Genomic DNA, 22,220 nt, shown 5'->3' on the forward strand with positions numbered 1-22,220 from the left:
TAATGCACATACTCAGGTCACTCCACAACAAGTACAAATATGACCCTGTCATTGTCCATGTTGGAGAGAATGACCTGAGACGTACCTCCCTTGACTACATGAAAAGAGAGATGGAGGAGCTCTCTATGTGGCCCAGGCAGGTATGACACTAGCCCTGAGCAGCATCCTGCCATCACCCTGAATGATACCACAGTACAAGGACAAAAATGACTGACTTCAACAATTGGCTAAGCTTCTGGTGTCATTCCAAGGGGATGCAGTATCTGTCTGCCTGGGGCAACATGATAGGCAGGCTACAATGCTTTACCAGAGATGGCCTGCATGTGCAATCTCTGGGATTCCGGATACTGGCTAAGGCTCTTGCTGCCCCTATTGTGCCTTTTTTAGGCAAGGCTCAAACATCAAATGCACCACCATAGTATATACAAACTAGTGAAATTTTAGGATAATGCTACTCAATGCTAGAAGTCTATACCTCAAAATGCACTCACTCGAGGCACTCCTTAAGATGGAAAACATTGACATCTGTTCAGTGACAGAGGCCTGGTTTAGGGCTCCAGAGAGCACCCCCGCATTACCAGGCTACAATTCTTACCAGACCTTTCGGCCACCTAACCTGGACTGAACACTAAAGGAGGAGGGGTGTCCATATTCATAAAGGATGTCCACACCTCCAGGCTAGTTGCTCAACATAATGCATCCGAAATTATCCAAGTACAGTTAACACTGGGCAAGACTGCAATTCAGGTTGTAGCTTGTTACAGATCCCCCGCCATGCCCCAGGATGCCCACTCCATGTTTCTTGATATACTGGATAATATTAAGGTACAGCCCAATACCCTAATATTGGGAGATTTCAACTCCCCAACCATCAACTGGGAAAACTACTCATGTACTAACTCATCTGCCCAATGTTTTCTGGAAATCATCAATTCCAACACCCTGGATTAGCTTGTCCATACCCCGACCAGGGGCAGCACATACTGGACCTGGTCATTACCAATATGGGTAACAGATGCTCCATGCCAGAGGTCAACTCATCACTGGTCAGGTCTGACCACAAGCTAATCACCCTAGACATCCATATCCCACCCCCCACACCTCATTAAGGAAACCACCATAAAACATTCCCCCAAAGCCAACTTGATGTTTCTTAAGTCAGAAGTGGACAACTTCATGTCACCCACACAGATGGAAAATAGAGACACGACTGCTGAATCATATACAAAAGCACTGTATAAGCACATACACGAGTGCATTTACCGTGCCATCCCCAACAGAACCAAGATGCTATCCTTCAAAAAAAGGAAGCCAATCCGGTGGTCCACTGCCATAAACAAGTTCTACAACAGAAGGAAGAAACTGTTGCAAAAAAAAAGAGTAAAATCTCATGATTGCAGGAACTCCCTAGTCAGCTTCAGCAAGAAGCTGAGAACCCTCATAAAATCCTTCAAAGCTAGTTACGAAAATAAAATCATTGTGATTCTAAAGACAACCACAAAGCTTTCTACAGCTACGTCAATAATCTCAATGGCAACACTCAGATCTGCTCAGAACTACAGCACAATAGCACTACATTTACCGAACCAACTGATGTTGCCAACATCCTGGCAGACAGGTTCAGTGCAAACTTTACCCCTCCCTCAACCCCCAAAGGGCCCATCTCCATACTGGAATTTTGCAAAGCCCCTGTAATTACGGATGCACAGGTAAAGATCTCACTCTCCAAAGCCAAGAACACAGCATCCATGGGACTGGACAACATGCCAGACTGCATTCTGCATGAACTACAGAATGAACTGACACCCCACCTAAGTACCATGTTCAACCATAGCCTCACTTTAGGTTTTGTGCCTATGGAATGGCACACAGCAACGGGTAACCCACTCCACAAATGGGGTGCCACCAGTGACCCTGGGAACTACCGCCCCATTAGCCTGACAAGCCTGGTCTGCAAGGCCATAGAATGTATCATACTGGAGCTTATAAACAAAGACATAGGTGACCTACAAACTCTAGACCCCACTCAGTTTGGGTTTGTAAAAGGTAGATCATGCCTACTAAACCTGATTGACTTCTTCAAAGCAGTCACTAGAGCTGTAGACGAGGGTAAGGTGGTGCACACAGCCTATCTTGACATTGCCAAGGCTTTTGACACCATCCCCCACTCTGGTATTATAGATAAACTCACTGGACTAGGCATGAATCCATATGTCACAAGATGGGTGGCCAACTGGCTCACTGACAGAACTCACACAGTGAAAGTATCTGACTCCAAATCCAACTTCAGACCAGTGACAAGCGGAGTACTACAGGGTTCAGTCCTGGGTCCCCTCCTGCTCAGTATCTACTTCTCTGAAGTCCAGGCTAATACAGCTGATCTCTGGCTAATGAAATTCACAGGTGACTGCAAACTAGGAGCCATAATAGATTTGCCTAAGGATGTGAACATTCTACAAAGAGGCCTCACTGAGACTGATGCTTGGTGTCAAAGTCATGGCCTAAAGCTTAATGCTAAGAAGTGCATTGTCATCCCCTTTGGGAAAAACACTGTACCCATGAACTACCACATAGGCAGTAGCCTACTAAACACAGAAAGTGTGATAAGAGACCTTGGGACACAGGTGGACAGTAGTCTCTCCTTTGATAATCATGTCACCACAGTAGTCAGGAAATCCTTCTATGTGGCACACCTCATTACAAAGGGGTTCTCCTCCAGAAAAAGAGAGGTCATCATTCCTCTCTACTCATCCCTCATCAGACCCATTATAGAGTACAACGCTCCATTTGGCATGTACCTGGCAAGACATCTGCAGCAACTAGAAAGGCCACAGAAGTACCTCACTAGGAGGATTACCGGCCTCAAATAGATGCAATATGCAGACCATCTCAAAAAACTCCAGCTCTAATCCGTTGCATATTGCCTATTGAAAGGTGACCTCTGTCTAACATACAAAGCCATGTCTAACCCAGATCTGATGGACATACTGCACTTAAAGAAATCACAATCTCTCTGGAGCCACACGCTCCAGGGACCTAAACCTTGTCACCACAATAAACAGAACATGGTGAAAGGATAGATTCCTGTCCCAGAGACTTCACCTGCTCTGGAACAGGCCACCCATTCATGTCAAGCAGAGCTCCTCATTGGCCCTCTTTAATAAAAATCTTGACAATTGGATGGGAAACAGGAAATTCACCCTGGGGATCACCGCTGTGGTGCTGCTTGACAGGGGCACAGGAAAATAATTTTCTTGGGTGGCGAAAGCCAGGAAACCTTGTTTGGCTAGGCTTATATAGGCCTTAGGGCTGATAGTCTAGTACATACCTATGAACCTATGAACCTATGAGCTGTGGCAGGGCCGAGTAGTGTGAACCTTGGGTCTAGATGATTGTGACTGTTGAAGCGACACCATGACCCCATGTGCAAAAATAGGAAACGGGGTTGTGGATGGATAGATGCATAAAAAAATCTGATTAATAAGCCTTCCATTAATGTGTCTCACATAATTGTGTCATGAGCAGTAATGTTTCCTGACACAGTAGCACTTCATATTAACATATGTTTGTTTATCCCTTGAAGTACCTGTATAGATAAATACATATATATATATATATATATATATATATATATATATATATATATATATATATATATATATATATATACACATACTGGTATTCTATTGGCTTACACATAATCAACTCTTTCTTAAAAATATCTCAAGTATTTATTTGGCATATAATTTTAAAATATTGATACATTGTTTTGGTACATGAGTCAGGAATCTATTTGATTTAATTGTAAAATATGCTAAATAATATATTTGAATATTTGGGCATCATACTTTTTCCTCGTAAACTTTTTATATGTCCCTCACTCAATTTCATGAGTGCACAAATCTGAACTTAGCGACTGGTATGTTACATTTAATATGCCAGTAACAGCAGAACTGTACATGGAATTAAACATTGAATTCCAGCCTTATCCCATGCCATTAACTGTTTTGTCTTAGGAAGCTATAAATCAACCTCTAAAAAAGAAGTTAAACTGAATCAGTATCCAAGTGCATGTGCATTTGTGTGTGTGTGTGTTTTCTTAATTTATAGGCTGTTGATTTAATTTGATCTGAAGAAGTCTTAAGTACAGTGAAGACAAAAGAACTAAATAATACATTTACCAATGATCATGAAATACTGTTCAGCATTTTTTGTTTTAATTATTAGAATGGCTTTCCTCCTTACTTTAGTGTGGTTTCACCTTCACATGTTTTTTGATTTAATTTAATTCCTTATTTTTAAAGGAATTCAAATGCAAATGAATATTAGGGATAACTTTATCATTTTTATACATGTGAAGCATATGTGCCATTTTCATAGAATTATATGATCATTGGATGCATGGTCATTGGAGGTTACTAGGCTAATGGCCCTAGGGCCCTTATAGGCCTAGCCAAGAAATTATCCCCAAAAAAGAAATCTCAGTCAGTACCTGTTGCCCCTGTCAATAAGGGACAAAGGTGGATCCCCTGGGCCAAATTTGTGGTTTCCCATCCACTCATCAAGGTTGCACTTGATGAAGGTCAGCAAGATGCTCTATTTGACATGTATAGGAAGTCTATTCCAGAGACAGAGCAGCCTGTGGGAGACAAATCTGTCTCTCCAGCAGGTTTTGTTGATGTTGCATATTAGATTTAGGCTTATCAAGTGGGTAATGCATGAGGATTTAGCCTTACAGATATGGAGCATTTCTGGTAGGGCAGGTCTGATATTGCCTTGTAGGTGAGACACAAGTCACCTCTGAGCAATCTGTATGACACCGAGTAGAGTGATAGTGATTTCAGCCTGTCCACATAGGACAGATGTTGGAGGTCATGGGTTCTCTTTGTGAGGTATTTCTGTGGCCTTTCCAGTTGTTGCAGGTGTTTGTAGAGGTACATACCAAACAGGGTGTTATACTCAATTATAGGTTTAATGAGGGAGGAGTACAGAGAGGTAATAACCTCCTTTTTCTGGATGCAATCCCTTTACTTATGAGATGAACTAAGTAAAAGGCTTTTCTGACCACTGCAGCCACATGATGGTCAAATGTGAGATTGTTATCAACCTGAGTACCCAGGTCTCTCTCCAAAGGTTGAGTGCTTAGGGGTTGACGTTGATGTGGTAATCAGCAGGGGCCATGTTTTTGCCAAATGGTATGATAAATGGTATGATAATACATTTGTTTGCATTTAACTTAAGACCATGACTTTGGCACCAGTTATTTGTAGCTGTGAGACCCTCTTGCAGTATGTTAACATCATTTGGGGAGTCAATGACAGCACCCAACTTACAGTAATCTGCAAACTTGGTCAGCCACAGGCCCTTTGTCTTTGCCTGGACCTCTCAGAAGTAAATGCCAAACAGTAGGGGACCCAGGACAGATCCCTGGGGAGCACCACTAGTGACAGGACTGCTGTCAGAGGTGGTGGCACCTTTTTTGACCTTGTGGGTCCTATCTGTCAGCCAGTTGGCTACCCATCTGATGAGATAGGGATTAACACCAGTTGTGTTAGCTTTTCAATTATGCCTGAGTGGGGGATTGTGTCAAAGGCCTTGGCCAGGTCAAGGTAAGCTATATGTACTGACTTTCCCTCATTCAGGGCCTTGGTGACAGTCTCAAAGAAGTCAACTAGGTTCAGTAGGCAAGAACTGCCCCTGATGAATCCGAACTGGGTGGGGTCAAGTGCTTGGAGATTGCCTGTGTCCTTGTTTATGAGATCCATAATAATACACTCCATGGCTTTACAGATCAGACTTGTCAAGATAATGGGGTGATAGTTTCCCACATTAGTAGTGGCACCACCTTTGTGTAAAGGGATGACAGTGGTGGTTTTCCACTCTGTTGGAATTAAGCCTGAAATTAGACTGTGGTTAAACAGGGTGCTCAATGGTGAAGCTAGTTCTTGCTGGAGATGGTGCAGAATACAGCCTGGGATACTATCATGTCCCATGGAAGCTGTATTCTTTGCCTTGGATAGGGCCTTAAACACTTGATCTATGGAGATGTGAGGTGTGTGGCAAGTATTGGGGATGTTGGGGGGATAGGGGGGTGAAGTTTGCAATGAACCTATCAACTAGCAGGTTGGCTAAGTCAACAAGATCAGTGTAAGTGGTACCATTAAGTACTAATTCAGAACAAACTTGGACTTTGCCATGGAGGTTCCTAACGTAACTGAAGAAGGACTTGTGGTTTCTCTTTGTTTCAGAGGCTAGTTCTGACTCATAACTGGCTTTGGAGGTTTTCCCTAGTAATCTAATTTGCTTGTTGAGGTGGAGGAGGGAGTTTTTTTCTGATTTGGAATTTGTTCCTTTTTACCCTTGGACAACAGTTTCTTCCTGTTGCTGTAAAGCCTGTTGATAGAGGATGTCCACAAGATAGGTTTGTGTTTCCTTGAAGAGCAGGTTTTAGTTCTGTTGGGTATGGCTGAGTCCATGCAGTTGTAGAGGTGTTTGCATACTGCACTGGCGTACTGTTCAACATAGTTGTCTGCATCCTGTGAGGGGGGCCGTGGTGTAAAGCTGCAGATACCCTCTCTTAGGAGGTTGTAGTCAGCTTTTGAGAAGGTTTTAGCCTGGTTATGGCTGGGGAGGGGCTGGGTGGGATAGAAACTTTGAATGAGACAGACAGATGATCTGATCTCACCAGGGAAGAACATACTATGGGAGTGGTGCAGCAGTCACCCATGTTGGTGAGAACCAAGTCCAGTATGTTATCTCCCCTTGTAGGGGATGAGACCAGCTGGTCTACTGCATTAGCATTGTTGAAGTCAAGGAATCACTTGGTGAGTGCATTAGTGCAGGAATAGCTTACTGAGTCTATGGTGGGGTAGTTGAAGTCACCAAGGATCAGAGTGTTAGGGAGTACCTTGATAGAGTCAAGTAGGTCCAGGTAGGAGGAGTGGGTGTCCTTAGTCATGGAGGGGGTTCTATAGCTGGTTATAACTTAGATGGGTGTCTTGCCAACTGTCAGTTGAACCTGGAGTAATTCCAGTGCATCATGCTGGTAAACCACTTTGGAGGTGTGCCTGTCTTTAATGAAGATAGAGACTCCACCACCCTTAGTCTTTCCAACCTCATTTTGGGTTATGAAGGTGTGGAATGAGGAGGTATAGCCTGGTAAGGCAGGGGTGGTTTCCACAGCCCTGAACCAGGTTTCTGTGACTGCACAGACATTGGCATCTTCCAGTGTGAGGAGAGCCTCTGGTGAGTGCATTTTCAGGTTAAGGCTCTTAGCATTGAGCAGCATGACCTTCATTTTGCATTTTGACAGATCCTTTATCTTGGAAGATTTGTCTTTGGGACATAGCCTAAAAAAGGCACAATGGGGGAGGCAGGAGTCTTGGCCAAGATCCAGAACCCCAGGGATGACAGGTGGAGGCCATCTTTTGCCAACCATCAAGGCCTGTCAACCATGTCATCCCAGACAGACAGATACTGGATCCCCTTGGAAAGACACCTGAAACTAAGCCAATTATTGAAGTCAATCATTTTTTTGTTTTTTATTGTGGTATCATTCTTGGTGAAGGTAGGATGCTGCTTAGGGCTAGGGTCATACTTGCCTGGAAGACATACTCTGAGAACTCAACCATGTCTCTTTCTATAGTCCATGGAGGTACGTCTCAAGTCCATCACACCGACATGGACAATGACAGAGTCATACTTGTGCCTGTTGTGGAGTGACTTAAGTGCGTGCATAATGTGGCAGATTCTAGCACCTGACAAACAACTGACCGTGACCTTCTCCTTGTTGAACTTGGTGAGGGGAAAATTATTGTGTCTCACTGTTGAGTCGCCACTAACTTGTATGTTTGGTTTATTGTTATGCCTTATAGGCTGTGTTGGTTTATTGTTATGCCTAATGGGCTGTGTTTGTGAGACACTGGTGTGTTGACTACTGTATGTGATGTCATTGGTGTTGTGTGTGGAGTGTTTGTGAATGTTTTTTGGGGGTCTCTGTTGTTTGGGTAAGTTTTTGTTGAGGGCCCTGCATAGGTGGGTCTGTGACTCTCATTTCTCAGTGTACCAAATTAAGGAGATTTGAGATCAAAGCTCAGCTGACGTATATTACTCCCTGCTAATACAGGAAACTGACTGCAGCAGCCAACTCAACCACTCTCTCTAAATAGTTAATTCAATATTAAGAGACAAGGGAAAAGTACAAGACAGTCTCTTAGCAGTGTACACATGCTGTCAGCAAAAGAGCATGCCTTCAATGCTTTAGCCACTGATCAGGTTAAGACACTTGTGGATTATAAACTAGAAGCAGATTTAACCAATGTGGAGCTCCTCAAAGTGCAGAGCCTGAGGTTCCTCATTGAACAATAAACATAAGTGACTGCATCAATATATACAATTAGTGTGTCATATCCTTGCCATATTGTGATAAATTGCCAAAATATTGCACATTATATTGTAAGATTTTAGTGGCTTCCTTTTCTCTGACAGGACTGATATACTCCAGTGCTTTATTATTTCTGGCAGGTAAGTGTAGCTGCCATTTTAAAATGTAAGGTGATATCTCCCAGACAAGGGGACAGGTCATGAGATTCAGTTATAAATAAATAAAGTAATGATCATTCCTAGCTGCTAAACTCCTTTTCTAAGATGCGCGAGGCAGAGCATGCTGATGCTAATCCGTGATTTTGTCATGTCTGCCACAGACGTGGTGCACCACAGACACTCCATTCATCTGCTATGATTGTACATTGTTTATTGACATTTCTTGGCATTTTGGCCATCCTGGATCCTGATATGCACAACACACTGTTGTATGGATTGACAACAGGAGCAGTTATTGGGGTAGTACAGGGTACATGCCTTTTATTAAACAATGACCCGCAGACAGATTGCTTTTTGTCAGCTGACATATTCTGCTTTTGATGACAGAATTGCAGTGACATGACGTGTTATCTAGCATGATGCCCCCTTGTGCAGTCTGCTATTGTATATTGAGGTTCGTAGAAATAACAAGCAGTGTTACCTCTAGGATCTGTTCCATGAATGCAGCTTCTTGTCTTCTATTCCTTTCATGATCCTTCCCACATACAGTGATACAACCATCTTTATCCACTTAGCAGGCCGACCACATGAGTTCCGCCAAGGACTTGTGTTGTTCCATGGAATCATCAGAATCAGAATCAGTATCACATTTATTGGCCAAGCATGCACGCATACAATGAATTTGACTCTGGTTTCAGTGACTGTACAAGTATGAATTACATAAATGACATACATACAACTATTAAGAACTAGACAAATGACATACATGCAACTATTAAGCATAAAAAGTAAGTATACATATACATATACATATACATATACATATACATATATATATATATACATACAAGGTGCAAAGTGCAACTCAGTGCAAGAAATACTGAAATAAACTCTGAAAGAAACAAGTATTAACAATATGTAAACAATACTGAAGAATTCTTGGAGGCTTGGGAAAAAGAATACCCTGACCTAATAAGTAGAGTTAACCATTTATGAACTTGATGGCCTGTGGAAAAAAATGTTCTTATATCTGCTTGTTTTGGTACGTATTAATCTATAACACATAGCTTATGGTACTAGTTCAACAAAAAGAATCATAGAATGAAAGGGATAAGTAAGCATCTCCAGGGGCTTTTTAAGTCTAGCCATGCTTCCCAAAGGTGAGAATCAAACCCTGTACCTTGTGTCTGTAAGTTACTCTTCTTAATCCTTACACCAAATACCACTATATGACCCCTTCTACAGTGGCACTCTTGAGGCTTAATTAATTTGCTTATTCCACTTTTTTTTGTTGTTGGCTATGCAACACTAGGGAACATCATGTATCAGCTGAGAATAGGGAACTAATAATCCCCAAAGGTATAGCTGATGTCTAGTCTGTCAAGAATAACTGAGATAGAACTACTTTATGGATGAACACCTTTTTGTCATTTGATTAACCACAGGCCTAATGCAGGGTACCATCCCCAATGTATTTACATCTAAGGTAAGGAAACCTTTAATCAGTTTTTGTGCTTTTTCAGCAAACTTCATTTGTGGTCATTCCTGACTGCATGGACTGCAGCAGAAAAGTACTCAGACAAGTAACAAGGTATAGTGACTAATATCATGTGTTAATTGTAACATCAGTGATAATCATATTAACTGATTTCCTGTTATTTACATAGTGATGCATAGCTTTGTGTGAACCTTCATGAGACCTTTAGAAGGCCTTTGATCCTGTGGTCACCAAGTGTACAACAAAAGGTTTTCATATGTTATAAAATGTAGTTCTTCATTTTGCTGATTTGTTACCATGTTGTGCACGTGATGATGGGTATGAAATTTCTGGAAATTTACCTGCTGACTTTCATGGTGTTTAAAATTGACAGGGCTATATTGCTTAGATATAAACATATTAAAATGAATTATATTTGCTTCTTTCCTAGCATCCATATGAATATATAATAAGATAGAATTCAGCTCCTATTGAATGGGTGGAGAACTGAAATTATTTGCATATAGACATAGATGAAATATTTAACAAACAAACAGTCAGATCCACGTAGGGTAAATGCTCCCAGTAAACAGCCAGAAAGAATAATAATACTAAAAATGATAACCAGGAGCAAAGCAATGAAGGACAAAAGTACTTCAGTAACAAGTCGCATAAATCCAAGGATAGACAAACAAAGTCCAGCGTTCTCCAGTAAAATAGTTTATTGGCGTGCACATAGAATCGTAGAATGGTTAGCGCTTTCGCTTACAGCTTCATCAGACCAATGCCATACACCCATTGAAGTGTTTAAATGCAATAAAAGGCGGCAACTGCTATTCAATTGTCATAAAACATTTAAAGACATATTACAAATTTATAAAGTTTTAAAACCATACAAATAAATCAAATTAAAGAACCATAGTTTCCACTCCAATCATGTAAATCATAACATTATTTACAAATAGTATTAAAAACTTTATGTAAAACTTTATTAAAAATAAGCATAAGATTACTTCTTGCATAACAATGTGTCAACATTTCTGAAGGACACATCAACTCCTCCAAATTCTGTTGGACCATGGAATACCTAATGTTCTAACTGAGACGAAATAGTATAGACATTAACAATCTCATGGAACAATATAGAAAAATAACACAAAAATAATATAGAAGCATATTCATTTCCTCAATCTTTTCATTTTTAAAAATGGTCTAATGGGTACTTTCCCATTAAGACCTGGTGGTACATCAGATCTAAATTTAATAATCCAGGTACTTTCTTTGGATTCAGTAAGATTACTGATGTCACCACCTCTATATGTGTTGTGCAATCTTTCTAAAATCCTAAATCTAAAACTATGAGTCAAATCTGTCTCACTTACATGTTTCGCCAAAGCATTATGTGGACTACCTATCCTGATGTGGTAGACATGTTCCCGCATTCTATCCCTCAAACACCTGTTAGTTTTTCCAATATAGAATGCGGGACACATGATGCAGGTGGCCAAATAGACCACGTTGGTGGACATGCAGTTACCATCAGCTCTCATTCTAAAACAACCAAATCCACTAGGATGTACAAAAGTAGGGTCAGGTTCAATGTAAGAACAAAAATTACAATGGCCACATGCATAGGTATGAGCATCTGCATCTGAGCCAAAGTTATTATGAGCTTTAGGATAGCATAACAATTTTTTTAAACTCATCTTGTTTTTATAAACAAACTTGGGTTTCTCACCTACTAGTCTCTTGACATCCGGATCCACAGACAAAATGTGCCAATGTATTAAAGTTTTACATAAAATTTTTAATACTATTTGTAAATAATGTTATGATTTACATGATTGGAGTGGAAACTATGGTTCTTTAATTTGATTTATTTGTATGGTTTTAAAACTTTATAAATTTGTAATATGTCTTTAAATGTTTTATGACAATTGAATAGCAGTTCCCGCCTTTTATTGCATTTAAACACTTCAATGGGTGTATGGCATTTGTCTGATGAAGCTGTAAGCGAAAGCGCTAACCATTCTACGATTCTATGTGCACGCCAATAAACTATTTTACTGGAGAATGCTGGACTTTGTTTGTCTATCCTTGGATTTATGCGACTTGTTACTGAAGTACTTTTGTCCTTCATTGCTTTGCTCCTGGTTATCATTTTTAGTATTATTATAGATGAAATATTACATTTTATAACTTGAATAAAATCACTGAGTAGAATTATTTTTATAAAGTTAGAATAATTACATTCAGTGAGGAAATACTTGTTAAAATTATTAAGAGGAATGTTAAAAAGAAGTTGGTATTATTGATATTAGACTTTAACCTCATATTGTATCATGGTTGTAGAAAAGATGATTTAAAAGTAAATGAAAGGTACTCATCACTCAGTATTAGCATTTATCAGTGACAGTGGTGCTTACATCTATTAGTATATAACATATGAACACATGATAATTGTAGCAAACAAATTAAGATAGCCAATGGTCATTCCAATGCATACAGCATAAAATGTTATAATTAGTTTTTATTAATGTTTTACTGCATATAGTCAGAAACTAATACCTTTTTCTCCTTGGAGTATATCTGTATGGTGTAAACCAACAAAAACAACCTGCTGTTTCTAGGTCCACAGCATTATCAAAGCTACTTTTAAAACAGGTATAGGTTCATATGTGTTGACTAGGCTAACTACCACAAGGGCCTTTTTAAGCCTAGCCATACATCCCAAATCTCTGATGAGATTTGATACCCTTGATAAGTGTAAGCATGGGCCTGGAAGATGAACAAATTACAGGTTACCTGTTTGTATCAGAGACATAGGTGCCAAGCCAGGGATGAAATTCTGGTTTCCCATCCAATTGTCCAAGTAGCACTTGAATTGGATTAGGGAGGAACTTTGCTTCACATGGATGGGGAGCCTGTTCCATAGATGGGGTAGTCTCTGGTATACATATCTATCTCTACAGAAGGTTGTATTTATATCACAGGCAAGGTTTAAGTCTTTATAATGGGTAATTCTGGTACTGTTTGTTTTGTGGATATGCAGGAGGTCCATCAGAGTGGGGTCTGACAATGCCCTGTATGCCAGGCATAGAACTCCCCTCAAAAGCCTTTTGGAAACAGAATACAGGGATAGAGCCTTGAGGCAGTCTGCATAGAACATATTTCTTATGCCCTGTATTCTTGTAGTGAGGAACATCTGTGTACATACTAGTTGTTGGATATGCCTGGTTAGGTACATACCAAAGGGGCCGTTGTACTCAATGATAGGTCTGATGAATGCTGAATACAGTGGAACAATGACTTCCTTACACTTAGATGCCATACCGTGTTTATAAGTTGTGCAGCGTATACTGATTTCTTCACCACTTTAGACACATGATGATCAAAGGCTAGATTACTATCTGTGTGTGTCTCATAGTCCCTGACTACTGGGTTAACTCTACGGGGTGTGTTGTAAATATGATAGTTACCAGGGATGGATGACTTCCCAAAGGATACTATTATGCATTTCTTGGTATTTAGCTTTAGACCATGACTCTGACACCAGTTGTCTGTCTGGGTCAGCCCCTCCTGGAGAACATTTGTGTCAGTGTGAGACTCAATGACATCTCCTAGTTTGCAATCATCTGCAAATTTAGTCAGCCAGAGACCACTAACATTAGCCTTGACGTCTGATAAGTAAATGCCAAAAAGAAGTCATCCAAGGACTGATCCTGGAGGGACTCCACTTGTGATTGGGCTATCAATGCTAGTCTGACTTCTTTTAAGTTTACAATATATAATCTAAATATTTTTGGCTATAAATGTTATTCTTAGCTGTCCTTAGTTATGTACTTGTATTCATGAAATTGGCAATTTCCTTTTGTTATTTCAAGTACATCTTACAAAAATGAACATGAAATGCATACTAACAATACTGCCTCCTGTAAAACCCATATAGAAAAAAAAATATATATATATATATATATATATATATATATATATATATATATATATATATATATATATATATGTTGATCAGGTAGGCCCTCTAGTTTCATTTGCCCCTTTTCATGTGTGGCCCAGGGGCATTGTCATTTTAATTAACTTGCTTAGAGTCATGAGACAGGAAATTGACAGTGGAAGGAATCAAGTCCTGCAGTCTGAGAACAGGAAGCTCATCTTTAACAGGTCAATGCCTTATTCCTCTTAGCTAACTGCCAGACCCAATGTCAATGCAAGCTTAGCAGGCTCTGTCTGAAAATATTTGTGAGGACATGTGTCTAGAACGTTTCTCCCCTGATCTCCGCTGAAAATAGGCTCTGTTCTAGTTGGACTTTCCCAGTCAACAAATGTTAAATAAATAAATAATAATCACATTGATGAAAGTAGCCTTTCACTTCACTGTGAGTGATATTAGGAAGTGTCCAATGTCCCATGTGTACCTCACATTAGCTTTGTTATGATGGCACATATAGTGGACAGTCAAAGTCCTTAAAGAACAAGCTTAGCAAATTTCTTTTTGAGTTTGCTTTCTTAATTCTTGTTTGACACTTAGCTGGGGGATGTTTATAGAAATGCTGAAGTTCAGAGTCTGCAGTTCTGATTTAAATGTTGGTATGCTTACCCATTGTATCTATGAATTATGTTTGAATGCGCCACCTTTCAATTTGTAGATCATAAGGCAGTTGATCACAGATGTTTCAGGAAAATGTAAAATTAAAATTTTCACCACTTCTTTCTTGTTTGTGCACACAAAGGACTTGGAGTATTTGATTGTTGACAACTGGCCCATCAATTTTACACTTCTGTTGGACCACATAATCTGGTCTAAGCCTTATTTTACCATTCTACAGTGTGTTTTATTTCATCATTTAGACCCTGTATCAAGTTACAAACATATACAATATCTACTGTATGAGGGTTCGACACACTTCTTTATGGCATCAAGGCTTGCATTTTTGAAATGTTCTCAGCTACAAAGAAGATACTGTCACTGAGAGCCTAATATTGCTTTCAGAACTATTTTGGTAATCTTGCCTTTGCCACTCTCCTCATAGCTCCATGAATAAAATTGAGCTTATAATCATATTTCCTTTCCCAGCAACAGGGCCAATCATAAAAATTATAGCCTACTCTGTGGGTAGCTCTGTCATGGGATATTATTTTTATCTCTCATCCTCTTAGTGCAAGAATTCTGGACAAAGCTAAAAATAACTGGATAAATGCTCCAAATTAGGCTTAGATTTTATGAAGCCTGAAACTCAATTGTCTGTATTTTTTAGTGACTTCAGTATTCGATGTTTTGCTGCAAACCATTAGTTGTATAATGAACTAACAGTATGTTTGAAGCAAAAATCTGGGCATTCTGCAAAAATCTGGACATTTGAGAGGCATGCCTCAGGGCAATTTTTCCTTCTAAAAAGACCATTATGTCTTCCTCTTCTCTGTTATTTGCAATACATTTTCATAAACAATTAAGTTCTTAATGTAGCCTCCAGTGTTATTATCATCTGAAATGTTATACATTTGTGCACCTGTAGAACATGGCAATATATTTTAGGTATAAGCAGGCTGAAAACACATTTGCTTTCAACAAGAAAAACAGGAAAACTGATTCATGTATGGAATGATGGCTTCTTTGTGTGCATACTGTAGATTTTTTAGAAAATATATGACTGGATTGAATTGCTGTTTTTGTTAAAGCTCATCACAGATGCAGGTGCAGGAAAGGAATTCTGCTAACAACATAATAAAAAGAGTTTGTTGACCAGAGGGAGGTCCCAGGTTTGAGAAAAACTGTCCATGTAGATATATATATATAGAGAGAGAGAGAGAGAGGTTAGTATCTATTTCATAAGTAGAGCTCAGGTCAGATTGTGGATGTTTTACCTTCTGTGCCATTTATTTCATTACTTATCAAAAATAACTTGAAATATTCTAATATAACATGGGAATCTATTCCCAGTGGATACAAAAAATCCGGCCTGGTCACCAGCTTAATGCTATCTAATGGTTTATGTAACTTCCATATTTGCTTTTAGATAAGGCATTCCCATGCAGGAACCTGGCAGTTTGTTGTTGAGTCCATATTTTGAAATGTACATCCTCACCACCGTCTTCCATAGTGAAAGGGGTTTGAGCAACTATAGCATCTAGCTAGTGTAGTTACAGGCATATCTTCAGTGAATTCAGAGACTGAAATGACTTCTGACATCACATCACCTGTCCTGCTATAAAATTCCCATGACTGTCCATTCATTAGGCTCAACATTATATGCATTATTACAATCATATGAAGTTTAAAAGCCACTCATTAATCACGAGGCACAATCTGCAATGACTACCACCAGAGCAGTGATGGTGATGAGCCATTTTAAGCTTCTGCAATTACTACAATACTGCTACCACTAGTAATAATAATATATATTATATATTATTACAACATATCTTACTGAAATTGGTTCACCTTGTTTGCTCTAGCATAGACTAGATCCAGGCCTGCTGAATCTAGCTTTGTTTATATGCTTGTTGTTTGTTTGCTTGTTATTTCCCTGGAAGCTAATTCCACCTAATACGCAACTTCTCAGCGCTTCTGTGGATCACTAGTGATATCTGCATTGCTTACTGTACTTATTTCCTTGTTTCACTTGAAAGAAAGTTACTGTTTGTCGTTTTTGCATTTAGTTACTTGTAACACATTGCACTCAAGTTACCTGGCACTTGCTCACTAAAGCAATTATATAAGTCAGCACTAAAATTAAAAGCACTACACCCTCACTCCCCACTGGCCCTTGTTTTCAATTAAGGATTTCCCAATATTATTCTAGCATGTCCAAAGGTCAGTTGTCAATCTCCTCTCCGGTCCAGCTGGTGAATCTGGGAATCTTGAGGCAATGTTATAACTGCCTCATGTACACAGACAACCCTCTCCTCCTCCCACATAACACAAATACTTGCGAGAGATGCAGCTATTTAGCCAAACTGGAGGCTGAGCTCTCTCAACTCAGGACTGGCAAGACCAGACAGGAGGAGAAGGCAACTACACACACCACAAAACCAGCCTCACATAATGCTACCACTCCACTGAATCAAACACATAAACACACAAAGACATACTGAGGCTCTGAGTAAAATTTACCTAAACAGCAGAGGCCTCCAAAGCAGACACCCAAACAACTGCTACCTCAAGACACCCCACAAGCAACACATAAACCACAAAAGCAGTGTGCAAAGCAGTCACAGCCCTTAAGGCCAAATACAACACCAAACATACTTGTCATAGGTGACTCCATAGTCAGACACACTGCCGTCCCACTCACCAGGCTGAACAAGGAGAGGGTCACAGTAAGCTGCCTATCGGGCGCTAGAATCCGCCACATAACACAAGCACTGGTCACTCCACGGCAAGTACAAATATGACACAGTCATTGTCCATGCTGGTGTGAACGACCTGAGACGTACCTCCCTGGACTACATGAAAAGAGACATAGAGGAGCTCTCTGATTATGTAGCCCAGGCAGGTATGACCCTAACCCTGAGCAGTATCCTTCCTTCACCAAGAATGATGCCACAATATAGAGACAAGATGATCAGCTTTAACAATTGGCTTAATGTCTGGTGTCATTCAAAGGGGATCCAGTGTCTGTCTGCCTGGGATGACATGCTTGACAAGCCATGCTGCTTACATGGGCTTGCACCTGTCACCCTGGGATTCCGGATATTGGCTAAGGCTCTTGCCACCCCCATAGTGCCTTTTTTAGGCAAGGCTCAAATTCTAAACCTACCACCCTAGAAAACAAAAATGGGAAGAAACTGAGGGTAATGCTGCTCAATGCCAGAAGTCTAAATCTCAAAATGCACGCACTCGAGGCCCTTCTCAGTATGGAGAACATCGATGTCTGTGCTGTAACTGAAACCTGGTTCAAGGCTCCTGAGAGCACCCGGCACTATTAGGTTTTACCTCATATCATGCGTTCCGCCCCAAAACCCGGACCACACCACAAAAGGAGGGGTGTATCCATATTCATAAAGGATACCCACACCTCCAGGTTGGTGGCAACGCATGACTTGAAACCATCCAGGTGCAACTAACCATAGGCAAAACTGCTCTACAAATTATAGCATGATACAGGCCACCCTCTCAAACTCAGGAACTCCACACAGCCTTCCTGAAGACACTGGAGGGTATAAATGTATCTCCAAACACCATCATATTGGGTGACTTCAACTACCCGAATATAGACTGGGAACATTACTCAAGCCCTAACTTTCTAGCCCAACGGTTCCTGGAGTTCATAAATTCAAATGCCATGGAACAGCTAGTCACTGTTCCCACGAGAGGAGAAAATATACTAGATCTCATTGTCACAAACATGGGGACAAAATGCTCCACGGAAGTATATCCCTCATTGGTGACATCTGATCATACACTACTCTCACTGGAAATCCACAACCCGCCCTCACCCCAAACCAAAAAGACCATAGTGAAGAACTTCTCTAAAGCAAACTTCACACTACTCAAGACTGGTGTAGTATCCTTCAAGGCCCCTGAGCCAGAGGAAACCACAACCCAAGCTGCGGAAGCCCTTACAAATGCCTTTTATGAACACCTCCAGGACTGCATGGATCAGGCAATCCCAAATAAAACCAAGACTCTTTCCACAAAGGGCAAACGTCCAGTCTGGTGGACCCCATCCATTAACAAACTTTACAATAAGAGGAGAAAGCTATTACATGATAGAACAAAATCCATAAAAGGGAAGTCACCCTGATCATTATTAGTAAAAAAATACGAGCACTCATAAAATCAACTAAGGCCAATTTTGAGAGAAAAATTGCCATGGATTAAAAGGACAATCATAAGGCCTTTTTCAGCTATGTTAGGAACCTGGGTGGAAACTCCCAGATATGCTCAGAATTAGTCCAAAATGATACAAAAATCACTGAACCCACAGACATTGCCAACATACTGGCAGACAGGTTCAGTGCAAACTTCACCCCCCTCTCCCCCCCTAAAGGAGAGATAACTATCCCAGCCGAGTGTAGCCTCCCGGACATCTCAAAGGCGCAGGTGAAAGCTGCTCTCTCTAAAGCTAAAAACACAGCATCAATGGGACCGGATGGTGTCCCCGGCTGTGTGCTACACGAGCTAAATGAGGAATTAAACCCGCACATAAGGCAGCTGTTTAATCTCAGCCTTACCACAGGATACGTGCCCAAGGAGTGCGTATGGCAACTGTGGTCCCACTCCACAAAGGCGCCTATGGACCCTGGTAATTACCGCCCCATAAGCTTAACAAATCTAGTCTGCAAAGCTATGGAGAGGATCATAATGGAGCTCATAAACAAAGATATAGGGGACTTGCAGACATTGGACCCGACCCAGTTTGGCTTTGTCAAGGGAAGATCATGCCTTTTGAACTTGGTCGACTTCTTGAAACAGTCACCAAGGCCATTGATGAGGAAAGGCAGTCCATACAGCCTACCTTGACCTTGCAAAGGCTTTCGACACAATACCCCACTCGGGTATTGTAGAAAAACTTACCAGCTTAAATGTAAACCCATATGTCACAAGATGGGTTGCAAACTGGCTTAAGGACAGAACCCACAGGGTTAGAGTTGCTGGCGCTGTGTCAGACTCCAAGCCGGTCACAAGTGGTGTCCCACAGGGCTCGGTCCTTGGCCCCCTATTGTTTGGCATCTACTTCTCAGAACTACAGGCCAGCATGGGAGGACTTTGGCTGACAAAGTTTGCAGACGACTGCAAACTGGGCGCCATAGTGGAAAGTGCATCGGACACGGATATCCTTCAGAAGGGACTCACGGAAACAGATAGCTGGTGCCACAGCCATGGCCTGAAGTTAAACGCCAAAAAATGTATAGTCATACCCTTCAGGAAAAACAAGGTAACCCCAAGCTACCATATAGGTGGCAATCCACTAAGCACAGAAGAGGTTATCAGGGACCTGGGGACCCAGGTTGACAGTGGCCTTTCTTTTGACACTCACATTGCTAAAGTGGTTAGAAAGACCTTCTACATTGCCCACCTGATCATGAAGGGATTCACATCCAGATCTAGTGAGGTCATTGTTCCCCTGTACTCTTCACTTATCAGACCAATGATCAAGTACAATGCCCCATTCGGGATGTATCTCACCAGACATCTGCAGCAATTGGAGAGACCCCAAAAGTTCCTCACCAAAAGGATAAAGGGACTCCAAAATCTGTCATATGCTGCCAGATTGAAGAAACTCCAGCTCTATTCAGTCGCATACCGTCTGCTCAGAGGTGACATGTGCCTGACATACAAGGCCATGTCCAACCCGGAATTAATGGACATGCTCCACCTCAAAAAATCCAAATCCACCAAAACCACTAGAGCAAGCGACTTAAACCTTAGCACGGATATAAATAGGACGTGCTGGAGGGATAGATTTATCACTCAGAGACTCCCTATGCTGTGGAATAAAATCCCGGTCCATGTGAGGCAGAGCACCTCGCTGACTCTGTTCAAGAGAAATCTAGACCTGTGGATGGGAGATCGTAGGTTTACCCCGGGAATCATCTCTGTGTCACTGCTGGACAGAGGCACAACAAACTAATGGGCACAGTATTTTTTCATATAAGGGGTGGTGTAAGCCACAAAAATTTGGGCTAGGCTTATAAATGCCTTAGGGCAGATAGCCTAGTATAAACCTATGAACCTATGAACCTATATAAAGTATATGAAATATGTATTCTCCTCACTTGAACTAAAGAAATATGAATGAATACTCTGTTTGCTGTTTTTGAGTGTTTTAACAAACTTTTTTACAATGCAGTATACTAATAGATTTCTGAGAACATTAAATTGCCACTGCATTCAGTGTCACAAAACATTCATTCTTGCACTAGGCTACACCATTATAGTTTTTCGACGGTCAGTTCCAAGTGCTTTGTAAGCAGTTACCAGAACTGTGAAGTAAAGTAAACGATAATGAAGAAATTGCTGTTTTGCTATATCTGAATTTCCTAATAATTCTGTCAGCAGTGAAGACTTCAGCATGTGATTCATTTAAGCAACAATTTCACTTGCTCTATCTGACACAAGAATTAAGTAACTAAAATGAAAAATAGATCCTTGTGGTTTTCTGTACTTATTCTACATCCAATATCCTCATGAGACAAATAAGGTAACCTGGCACCCAGGTTCTGTAAGAACATTCCACAGTTTGCTATGGTCCCCTCAGTGAATGACTTTAGTGTAATCAATAAAGCAGCAGTAAATAATGTTTTCTTGGAATTCCTTTGTTTCATTATTACCCAAAACATACTGGAAATTTGAGTTCTAGTGCCTCTACTCCTTCTAAAACCAGCTTGTACATCTCTCAGTACTTAGTCCATTTGTTGTTGAACTATACTTTGGAGGACCTTGAGTATTATCTTAATTGTATGCAAAACAAGTACAGCTATGCAAAACAAGTGCAGCACTTCATAATATGAGCACTCTTTAAATCTTGCAATGAACAGTCAGTTCAATAACACAAGCTTCCTTCCTAAACAGTCACTGTACTGAAAGTACAATGAAACCATTTACACACACACACACACACACACACACACACACACACACACACACACACACACACACACATTTATATATATAGTGTGTGTGTTTGTGTGTGTGTGTGTGTGTGTGTGTGTGTGTGTGTGTGTGTGTGTGTGTGTGTTTGTCTATATATATATATATATATATATATATATATATATATATAAAATATACATATATATATATATATATATATATATATATAACATATGTATATATATATATTTTTAAGTTATATATCTTGAGATCATCGACTGTAACTTCTACAGAGTTTTGCAGACATTTTGCCCAGTTCAACATTTTACTTTTTGTTTGTTTTAGAGGTTAAAATGCTGATCTCCATACTCAATTTTCAGACTCAGCACAGGAGGAGTGCCTGGTTAAGTGACTTGCTTGGAAACTTACAATTAGACAATGGAGTCTGAGGGAATTAAACCTTGTACCACTGGACTACAGAAAACAGCTCCTTAATCCTTCAAGCCAACTGCCACACATTGAGTGAGCCATTATATTTCTGTGCCATTTCTATGCTACCCTTTTACCCCAGTCTGGCTGACTATCAAGCCCCTGTAGCCCACGATGATTGATGTGTTCCCTGGTTGTATACTGACATTAGCACCAAAT

General features: G+C 40.5%; 1 protein-coding gene across 13 annotated transcripts in view; it reads left to right on the top strand.

Annotated features, from left to right (window-relative positions):
* CHL1 (cell adhesion molecule L1 like) overlaps positions 1 to 22,220 on the top strand; it is a 1,311,467-nt gene that overhangs the window by 1,004,901 nt on the left and 284,346 nt on the right. The window lies entirely within an intron of this gene.

Source organism: Protopterus annectens, chromosome 7.part0, assembly GCF_019279795.1.
Source record: "Protopterus annectens isolate FY-2018-M chromosome 7.part0, PAN1.0, whole genome shotgun sequence".
NCBI lineage: Eukaryota > Metazoa > Chordata > Ceratodontiformes > Protopteridae > Protopterus > Protopterus annectens.